At 54.6% G+C, this 9,665-nt stretch overlaps 2 long non-coding RNA genes across 2 annotated transcripts; one reads left to right on the forward strand and one right to left on the reverse strand.

Annotated features, from left to right (window-relative positions):
- The first annotated feature begins 2,164 nt into the window (after positions 1-2,164).
- On the forward strand, positions 2,165-5,579 carry LOC117307737 (uncharacterized). Its single transcript, XR_004521621.2, has 3 exons — positions 2,165-3,072; positions 3,928-4,116; positions 4,973-5,579. It is a non-coding gene; the product is annotated as an uncharacterized lncRNA (long non-coding RNA).
- A 592-nt stretch (positions 5,580-6,171) lies between these two features.
- On the reverse strand, positions 6,172-9,163 carry LOC141276171 (uncharacterized). Its single transcript, XR_012325295.1, has 3 exons — positions 8,970-9,163; positions 8,665-8,784; positions 6,172-6,579 (listed from the first exon to the last, which is right to left on the reverse strand). It is a non-coding gene; the product is annotated as an uncharacterized lncRNA (long non-coding RNA).
- Positions 9,164-9,665: the final 502 nt, after the last annotated feature.

Below are 9,665 nucleotides of genomic sequence, written 5' to 3' on the forward strand. Positions count from 1 at the left end.
GCTGGAGGAGGGAGGAAACTTCAATCTTATGGAGCTCGTGTGTCTTCTCTCTCCGCTGGGGCCACGGAAAGTCGGGGGTTCCCTGTGGAATGAGCTAAGCCCTCCCCCGGCCTAGGAGACAGTTCTTCTGTGCAAAGCTTGGTTTCCTGTTCCTTTTACAAGGTGCATCCCAACCTTTCTGAACCCCCGCCCTCCCCTTCCCCAGTGTTTGCCCACAGCCCCTCCAGCAGGTAAAGTCTTTACTCCTTAGCTGCTGGCATCAGGGTTCTGGGTCCCCCACCCTACCTTCTCAGTGGTCCTCAACCCGCAGGGGCTGTCACCCCAGCAGCCTGGGCCCCCGCTGCCAGCCTCCCAGGGGCACAGCTCCACCTGACACCCAGGATTCTCCAGGCCACTCCTGTGGGCAGCCCAGCTGGCCAGGCGGGGCTCACAGGTATTTCTGTGCCACAAATGCCTCCTGTGTGCCACGTGTGTGTGTGTGTGTGTGTGTGTGTGTGTGTGTGTGTGTGTGGTTTGAAAGAAGTGGAGAACTTAAAATGTTTTCTTCTGGAGTTTTTCAAACGTTCCCAATTTCAGGGGTCAGTTTCTTTAACCTTAAGATCCCTGCCCTGTCCCCCTCACCCTCCCCTGCAGTGCTGCTTCTCTGCCTTCCTGTAGGTTCCCATACCCCTCTTTACACACAGGGCACCTGGGGAAGCAGGTTAGGGGGCACAGCCCTGCCCATGCCCCCAGTCAGGACCCGAGACAACCCAGCAAGCACCCTTGCTTAGCCTGCATGTTGCCATCGCTCAATTTAATTATTGACTCCAAAGAAATGTTCCCTTTATCTGTGTGCTGGTGCTGAGTCTGGTGCAGGGAGTGGAGGGAGGGCCTGTGGTTCCTGGAAGAGCCTGGTTGCTCAGTCCCTGCGGAATCAAGCCCCTGAGTAAAGAGAAGTGCCCACGTCAGCAGCTCCAGTGCTTTGTTGAAATGGCCACCTCACCAAAGCTAGTCCTTGGGTGGAATTTGAGTCCAAAGTGTTCACTGGAGCCAGAGAATAGGTGTCGGCATGGCCTCAGGGACACCTGGATTTGATGGGGGGGAGGCTGATTTACTGGAGTTTCTGATGGGCTCTCCCTGCTGACCAGCGGCACAGCCTGCCCCCTGCACCATGAGGGGGGAGGGGGAGGTGACGAGGACTCAGTGCTAGACGCTTTTGTACAGAATCTGCACGCCACCCCTCCAAGTTTAGGTGTCACTGCCGCTAAGGCAGGTGGGAGTGAAAGGGTCCCCTGCTCCTAACATGGACGGGGCCCAAGCAAGGGCACAGGCAGGCTAAAGACACAGCAGCTACAAATCAGGCTTGCGGAAACCTTTCCTGCGTCCCACGCGGGAAGCATCTCCTGTGCACACCAGCCCTCGGTCCATCTCTTCTCCCCCCCCCAACTATGGCCATCCCTGGGCCACATTCTGTGTCACAGTCACTAGTGGGAGGAGGGGGCCCTGAAGCAAGCTCAGGGATGTCTGGGCAGGGAGTCCTGAGGTCCCGGTGGCCCCAAGTGGGAGGGGCACCACCCAGGGCCCCGTCTGGACAGAGTTTTGGGTCCTCACCTCCTGTCTGCTCGCTTTCCACCTCCCACAGCCCCTCGCCCTGCCCTGTTTCCTCCATGGTCACCACACGGGGTAAGGACCTGGGGCCACTGCCCAGGTCTGGATATAGGTGGGAAAAAGCCCCCCAACCCTGGGGACAGGTCTCACTGCTCCCTGCCCGTGTCTGAAAGTCATGGTGATGGGGAGGTAGGTTCCATCCTGTCCTCTCCAAATCCTGAGGAGCCCCTGGAGAAAGACCCCAAGGGACCAGGTCAAGCTCTGGGACCAGGCTGGTGATAGCCACCTGTGGCCTTATTTGCAGCTAAAACCCTAGGTTTTGACAAGTGTAATGACATGGGACCATTGTGCTTCTATGTGATGTGACTCTTGGTGGACAAAGGACGGTGCTTGGGATGGGAGTGGCTGTCCACCCGTGCTCTGTCAGGCAGGGGCAGGTGCTGGGACAGGGAGTGGAGGCTGGGCAGTGCCGTGGAGCGGGGCCAGGGGGGTGGGGTGTCGATTCCTGGGACGAGAGGGAAGGGGCCACCGAGTGCCGAGTGCCGAGGCTCTGAGCTGACTCTTGGGCTTTTCCACCATCTGCACCTTCAACAAAGCCATTTTGAAGCTGTCAAAGCTCCCTCCCTGGAAGTTCTGCAAAGGGGAGCTCAGGTCCTGCTCATCTAGCGAGTGGGCCCTGGGCCCGTGTCCGTGGAGCCTGAATGTGGCTGGTGGGTCCACCTGAGGGTCCTAGTTACGAGTGGAACCTGCAGACCTATTATATACTGGCCCCCGTCGTGCTGTCTAGGAAAGTAAATTTTCTTGGGTTCTAATTCTTTGGAAAAGTCGTATTTCATATATAGTATTTAAACAAATATTTGACCAACCAGAACACCAGGCTCACAGGCCAAGTGGATGTGAGAGGAACACTTATTCCAGAGGCCCAGGGGCTGCGGCCCTGCCCAGTGCGAGGCCCCCGGAGGTCAGGGCCTGACTGCATCCCTCACGTGATCACAGCTGGGCCAGAGACCCAGACCCTGTAACACAGGGTCACAGAGCACCTAATGCTCGGGGTGGTGTGCGGGTTAGACCATTCGGCCCTCTGCCTGATGAGCTGCCCTCTGCCTCACGGATTTCAGTTATTCCATTGAAAAATGAGACCAGCCTTTCCAGGCTCAGCATCTCAAACAGCTGCAACCACCTCGAGTTTTACTTTATGATGAAGAGCCTCCCTTTCTCAACAGGGAAGGTGGCCAGAGTGGGGGCCTCCGGGGGGGCTGCCTTGCTGGCTGAGCAAGCCACGGAGTGCAGGGCCTTTTATTTCTGTGTAAATCTGATTACAGAAGATCTGGGAAACTCGAAGAGAGTTCAGAATAAAGCCACAAAGATTGTTCAGGATTTTAAAAAGATGAAGGGAGGGGAAAGAACCGCGACGGAGAGACAGCGGCCCTGATGGGATCCAAGTGCTGCGGTTGTTTTCATCTCCAACAGGCCTTTGGAGAACAGGTGTGGAGCGTGGAGCATGTCTAACCGATGTTATTTTAAGTGTGATAATGAGATGTCGGGGGTACAGGCAGCCTGCCTTCACGTGCTTCATAGGAAGGGTGGGCGTGTGTGCTCAGAGGGGAAGAAATGTGGCTGAGTGTTCACACAGCCCAGCCCAGACAAGGTGTGGGCGTGCATTTTGCTTCGGGATTGTTCTTTCAACTCTCCCGTCGGTTTGGAAACTGCAAGTGAAATTGTGGTGGTGGAGGATGAACTGAAGGATTTAGCCGGCCAGTGGGGAGCACAGCCAGCCGGCAACAGTCCCAGGGCTCTCTAGGTGATGGCGTGGTGATGGGCTTTGCTTCCTGACTGGGGACAGAGAGGGTCAGAGGAGTGTGGAGTGGCCAGAGGCCAGGATGGCAGCTCCCAGGGACAAGGAGGATGTCCCCGAAGGGCTTCCAAAGGCTGGAGGTCTTCAAAACCAGGGCAGGTTCCCTTGGTCCACAGGAGCCAAGTGTGTGTGGGGATGGCGTATGAATCCCTATTCCTTCCATGATGGTTACCAGGCAGCTGGGGACACAGCTCCTTCGGGTCCAACCCAACCCACCAGCGTGAGCTGTGTGTCTGTCCTGTGCCGGCATTGTGCTGGCTAGGATGCAGTCAACAGCCAGCCTGCCCAACTAGTAGGACAACTGGACATCAAAGGAGGCCGGGCTCTCGCTCGCAGCTCTGACCGCCCCACCTGCCTCTGTGTTGGGTTCATCCGGACGGTGGTGAACAGGTGACAGGCACCCCCCCACACACACACCCCACCTCGGCCGATCTTGTGCAGGGTTGGGAACAAAAGTACAACTCTGTTTTCTGTGCCTTTTCTAGACAAGAGTCCAGACAGGGTGGGATGTGTGATGGTAAACCCATGGAGGGCCAGAGGAAGGCCACACAGAGGGTGACTGCAGCCTGTTTTGTTCTACGCGCGCGCGGGAAGTGAATTGAAACTCTGAGGAGATGCTCAACCCTGCCTCCTGGAAGCTCGAGATTCAGACAAGTCAGTCTCCTCATTTGCAGGTGAGTGAGTAGGACCAGACTGTCTTTAAATTCCCTGCCAGCTCTCACATCCTACGACTGATCAACACCCATCCTAAGTTACATCAGACAAAACCCAGCTCACCTAAAATGCAATCTGATAGTCCTGAGTCATCTGTTTTTAAGGAAGTAGTGAGCATGTATCCAGGAAGTGCACAATGAAGAAGAAATTCATGTATAAAGCTGTCTAGAAAATCAAATTTATAACAGATGTGATCGGATGGTAACAGAATTGTTACCACGTTCTGTAGCAAAGAGGAACAATGTCTCACCCGTAACGAACCCAATGGCTTTTACCAGCCAAGCCTCACCCTCTGCATTCCTTATTTTCCGAAACGTGGAGTCAGCTCCATCCTGACCACTTTCTCTGATCCCCAGCTTCAGCTTCTTGTAAAAGGATGGGCTCTGAATGGGGTGAGAGAACCATGGGATCTGGTCCCCCGTGACCACCTGACAAGCTGTGTGACCACGGAGCCCGTTTCTCCCTCTGCAGCACATGGGGGTCAAGGGCTCTGCAGCCAGGTGTCCAGAGCTTCCCCCCACCCCGGCCCCTTATCTCAAACACACAGGCAGGGTGTGCGGGGCTGGGGCAGAGGCAGCAGCCATCAGTGAGGAGGGTGGAAGGGACACAGTGCTGGATGGGGTGGGGGTCCGGGGGCCGCCAACTGAGACCAGCTCTGGAGGGTTCCCATCAGGGGCTGGGGAAGGGGAGGTGAGGAGACATGCCTTCACCAGGGTTTTTTAAACGAGCTGAGGTCCAGCAGCTTTCAGGACTGGCCTTGGGCAGGTAATATTTTTAAATATAGTCTTTATATTATTTTTCCATTAAAAACCAAAGATGGGGCTTCCCTGGTGGCACAGCGGTTAAGAATCCGCCTGACAATGCAGGGGACACGGGTTCGAGCCCTGGTCCTGAAAGATCCCACATGCCACGGAGCAACTAAGCCCATGCGCCATAACTACTGAGCCTGCGGTCTAGAGCCCGCGAGCCACAACTACTGAAGCCTGCGTGCCTAGACCCCGCGCATCGCAACAAAGAGTAACCCCCGCTCGCCATAACTAGAGAAAGCCCGCGCGCGGCAACAAAGACCCAACACAGCCAAATAAATAAATAAATAAATAAATAAATAAAACAACTAAACGATGAGTTTTGCAAGATATGAAGTCCTGGAGATCTGTACCCAAAAATGTGGACACCACTGAACTGAACACTTAAAAACGGCCACAATGGTGCATTTCAGGTGATGTGCTTTTTACCACAATTTTTAAAAAGGAGAGTAATAGACAAGCTTCAGAAAAGTTGGAAAAGACTGAAAACTAACAAAAGACAACATCCAACCCCCAAACATCATTAATTAATTAATAACATTTGGACACACTTCCTGCTGTCTTTTCTTAGCCCTGATGTCCCTCTCTCTAAGAGGAAGGCCTCTGCGGGGACTGCAGGCCAGACCCCATCCAGGTAGAGGTGGCCCGGGAGCCGCAGGACGGCACCCAGCTGAGGGGGGGTGGGGGGGGAATGGGCGGTGCTCTCCTACTGGCTCTGCCCAGCATGCCTCCCCTTGCTATTTCATCCGCACCCCCCTCAGGAGAGCTGCAGTGTTCTCTGTCCCCTTCTCTGTGACTTCTGCTGTGTCCTCTCCTTGGGGACATTGGGGCACATAACTCACCACTAAGAAAGGTCAGTGCCACGGGGAGTCTGAGGTCAGGCAAGTGGGCTTCATTTCGACTCTGCCGCAGGGAGACGTGGGCTGTAATTGCAGCCCCGCACGGTGGCTGGGCATATTGTGGGGGGATATGGAAAGTCTTCTTTCTCTCTTGGCGCCCTGTACAGAGCAGGTGCTCGGCATGTGTGGTTGGTACCCCATAAACACACATCTCCATCCCGGGTTGTAGAAGGCAACCTTGCTTGCTTGCTTGAGACCACTGGGCTCTAAAAAATTAAGGGTACATTAAGCAAAATAGAAATTGATCTAAGTGATTATGTGATTTGGAAGGTAGTTGTTTTTGTGTGTGTGTGTATGATGGAGAAATATATACTCAGCCACCTTTTATTTAAAATCAAATATTGACTTAGTTGATAGAACAAACAGTAAGTTCCACCTTTTAGTCAGGAAAGAGAGAAGAGGGCAGGAGGAGAAAAGGGGAGAGGGACACAGAGAGGGGCAAACAGAGCGCCATGCTGAAGCGGGTGAGAAGTACAGGGAAAATTGGCCGTGCGTTTCCCCGGGAACCGTCCCCGGGACCTTGCCTGGCCCTCAGACCCGCTCACTGGCACCAAGGCTGCTAAGGTCAGCAGCTGGGTCCCACCTGCTCCCGTCATAGGATACTGTTTAAGTCTTCAGTGATGATTCATTGATTTATTCCCTGTTTTCTTCAACAGTCCTTACTGCGTCCTGGACAGCGTTAGGTCCTGACTATAATCCTCGCGAGGTTTAGCAACGTCTGCAACAGACGAAAAATAACATTTATGCTAATGTGATGTGCTGGAACAAATAGTGATCGCCGTCATGCTTACTATTTTCATGTTAATATTAAGGAAGCAGGCTGCCCCTGAGTGTGTGAGAGTGCAGGCTTGTGGAAACGGCTGAAGGAGAATTCCACAGGACATGTTTGCACAGGCATAGCTGACCCCCAGGAAAGCACGGGCAGGGCTGGCTGGCTGGCCGAACCAACGAGTCCTAGCAAGACGTGGGATCTGCCATCTAGGCTGGGAGCCTTGGGTACTGACTTCTAGGCTGGAGGGCGGAGAAGCCACTGATGCAACCGGCCTTAGGGCAAAAGCCCTGGACCTGCAGCTTGGAGCTGAGCTGTGCACCAGAGAGGTGGGGTTTCCTGGGACACCCGAGCCCCAGGGGACGCCCCGCCTGCACATCCAGAGGTTGATTGGTAGTTTCCAGTGCCTTGTGGGTGATGAATCCCGTGAGCGTTGATATACATGCCAGGGTACATTTTTTGTGATATGTTATAGGCCAGAACTTGTGTCCACTGATTAGTTATCCTTGTCTTTGCTTTGCAATATCATTCGTGGAAAAGATTTAATTTTGCTTGTCCCTGCTCTAAACTCTGACCTTTGGTTCCAGTCACGGAACTTTGTTTCCCTGTGGTTTGGACACTGCTGTGGGTCCCTGGCCCCAGCCTTCCTAGGAGCTGGAGCCTCTCCCTGGGCAGCCCCCACTTCTTGTTTCCTGCTCTCCTTGGCCACCGCCTCTCCCTGCCGTATCTCCTGCTTGGACCTTGGACCCCTGACAACAATCTCTGTCCACCTTGGGGACTCCCCCTCCCCTTCCTGTAAGAGACCCTCAAGTCACCTCCTCACCTCCCCCCGGCGCTTACACCTTGCCTGCCCCTCCCCTGCACATCTCTGGATCTTTTGGACCTGATCATCTTTTTTTCCAGCCCTTCTTTTCACCCACTGGCCTGTTGTGTAAGGAGAAGCTTCCAGGAAAGATATTTAAAGCTATGTTGTACTTTCACAACTAAAAGCGCAAATGGGAATGTTTGTCTTTTTGCTACATAAACCTGTAGATTGGATTAAATAAGTTAATCTGCATCATTGCCACCTGCAGGTGCAATGCTCTGATGGGCCCTTTTTCTGGTCCCAGATTCCAGTTGGATGTGAAACACCGAGTAGGTATGTCAGGGCTGAGCTCTCGTCTGCTCCCTGCCCCATGTCTTCACCAACCGCACACCATGCGCCCACCAACCTGCCAGGTGCCCAGGTGCCCAGGCATTCCACGTTTAGAAGTCTTGCCTCCTGGGCTGGGTTATAAATTCCTCAGGTTGGAGACTAGACTTCCTGCGTGTTGCCTGTAATACTCAGCACATGACTTAACATGCAACTGCACTAAGTGATTGTGAAGGAAGAAAAGAGGCACAGAATTCACAGCCTTGAAGGACTTTCCTTTTCTGAAAGGAGGGCCCAGAATATTACAATGGGAAATGAAGAAGAATTGTATAATGCCTCCCTAAACAAAGAGGTTTCCACCAGGGTTTTGTTCGAGTTAAATATAAATTCAGGTGGTGCTTTTAAAAGAGTCAGAATCATTCCCAGCTGATTATGATCCTCCAGGTGTTTGCCCGAACTGCTTTCCCACCTCTCCTGCTGGTTTGTGTCTGGTCCTGACTGCTCCCTGCAGGGGTGGTGGGCATGGAGGGCAGGTGGGGAGTGGTCCGGCGTGCCTTCCCTCTTCGGAGGCTCTGGGCTGGGCGGCTTCCTCTGCTGACAGCCTTGCTGGGAGGGTGCCTGAGATAAGGTACGTAGTACCAACGCGAAGCCGTGTGAATTCTTCTTCCTTCTTCCCCACAAGACAGCCATGGCTTTTTGGAGAGTCAGATGCAGCTCAGGCCAAGCCCGCCCTCCAGCTGTCTCAGCTGTTGCCAGGAATGCAGTGGGTGGCGGCAGCGCCCGCGCCCACAGGCCTCTCTGGCCCCAGATTCAGAAAACATCCCACCCACGCCCATGGCTCAGCTCACCCCGATTCTATAGCCCTTCCCTCCTAAATCTATGTGTGACCAACTCCCAGATACCTGCCACGTGGCTCACTCATCCTTTCCAGGGAGAAACAGAGGGTCCCAGCGCCAGGAGGGGGCCTGGTTCTTCCGCGATGTGTTCACCCACCGTCCTCTCCAGGCAGGTACCCACTGCACCTTCACAGGTGAGAAAACCAAGTAAACCATCGAGCCACACGTTTCGACCCCAGCTTCTTTTATTTTTTAAATTCATTTGATTGGGGTAAGAACACTGAACATGAGGCCGACCCTCCCCCAGTTCTCAGGTGTGAGCTGTATGACTGTTGACTCAGGTACAACCAGCAGCCACCAGACGTCCTCACCTGACTTCACTGAACCCGTAACCCACCGCCTAGACCCTGGCTTCCTGAGCAGGAGACAGGCCGGGGCTCTGCAGCTCTGCCTATATGACCTGTTTCAGCTGCAGTGGGATTGACTAGAAACTGATGAACAGGAGAACCGCTGTGTCGGATGCTCATTCCAGGGAGAGCTGGGGTGTCGCAAGACTTTTCTGTTGGGTGAGACTTTCCCACCCCCCGCCCCCGTCCCTGCCTTCCAATGCAGCTGCCCCGATGCCTTCACTGAGGCCCCCACCCCCCCAAATCTGGCTTCCGCTCAACACAACAGCTGGAGAAGTGGCACCTCGAGGCCCCTGACTATTTTTATGTGGCCATCTGCCTCCTGGACAGGCCTGGCCGGCCTCAGCAGGCCTGAGGAATCCCACAGCAGGTGGTGACAGCTGGGCACACCGGCCCTGCCCTTGACCGTTCCGGGGATGCTGGAAATGTGGCCTGAGGACACGGAGAGGAAAAAGGATGCCTTTACCTGTCGCAGCTCAGGGCGACGTGGTGCCGGCTTCCTCTCCATCTCTGGAGCCCTGAGGCCAGCCCTGCTCTGTCTGCCGTCACCGGGGTCTGGGTGGTGGGCTGGGAGGGGAGCCCCCAGGCGTGCGGGTCGGAAGCTCTGGCCAGCTGCGGGCCTCACTGCACAGAAGGGAGGGCGCAGTGCCCAGAGAAAGC

This window comes from Tursiops truncatus, chromosome 13 (genome assembly GCF_011762595.2).
Source record: "Tursiops truncatus isolate mTurTru1 chromosome 13, mTurTru1.mat.Y, whole genome shotgun sequence".
Taxonomy (NCBI): domain Eukaryota; kingdom Metazoa; phylum Chordata; class Mammalia; order Artiodactyla; family Delphinidae; genus Tursiops; species Tursiops truncatus.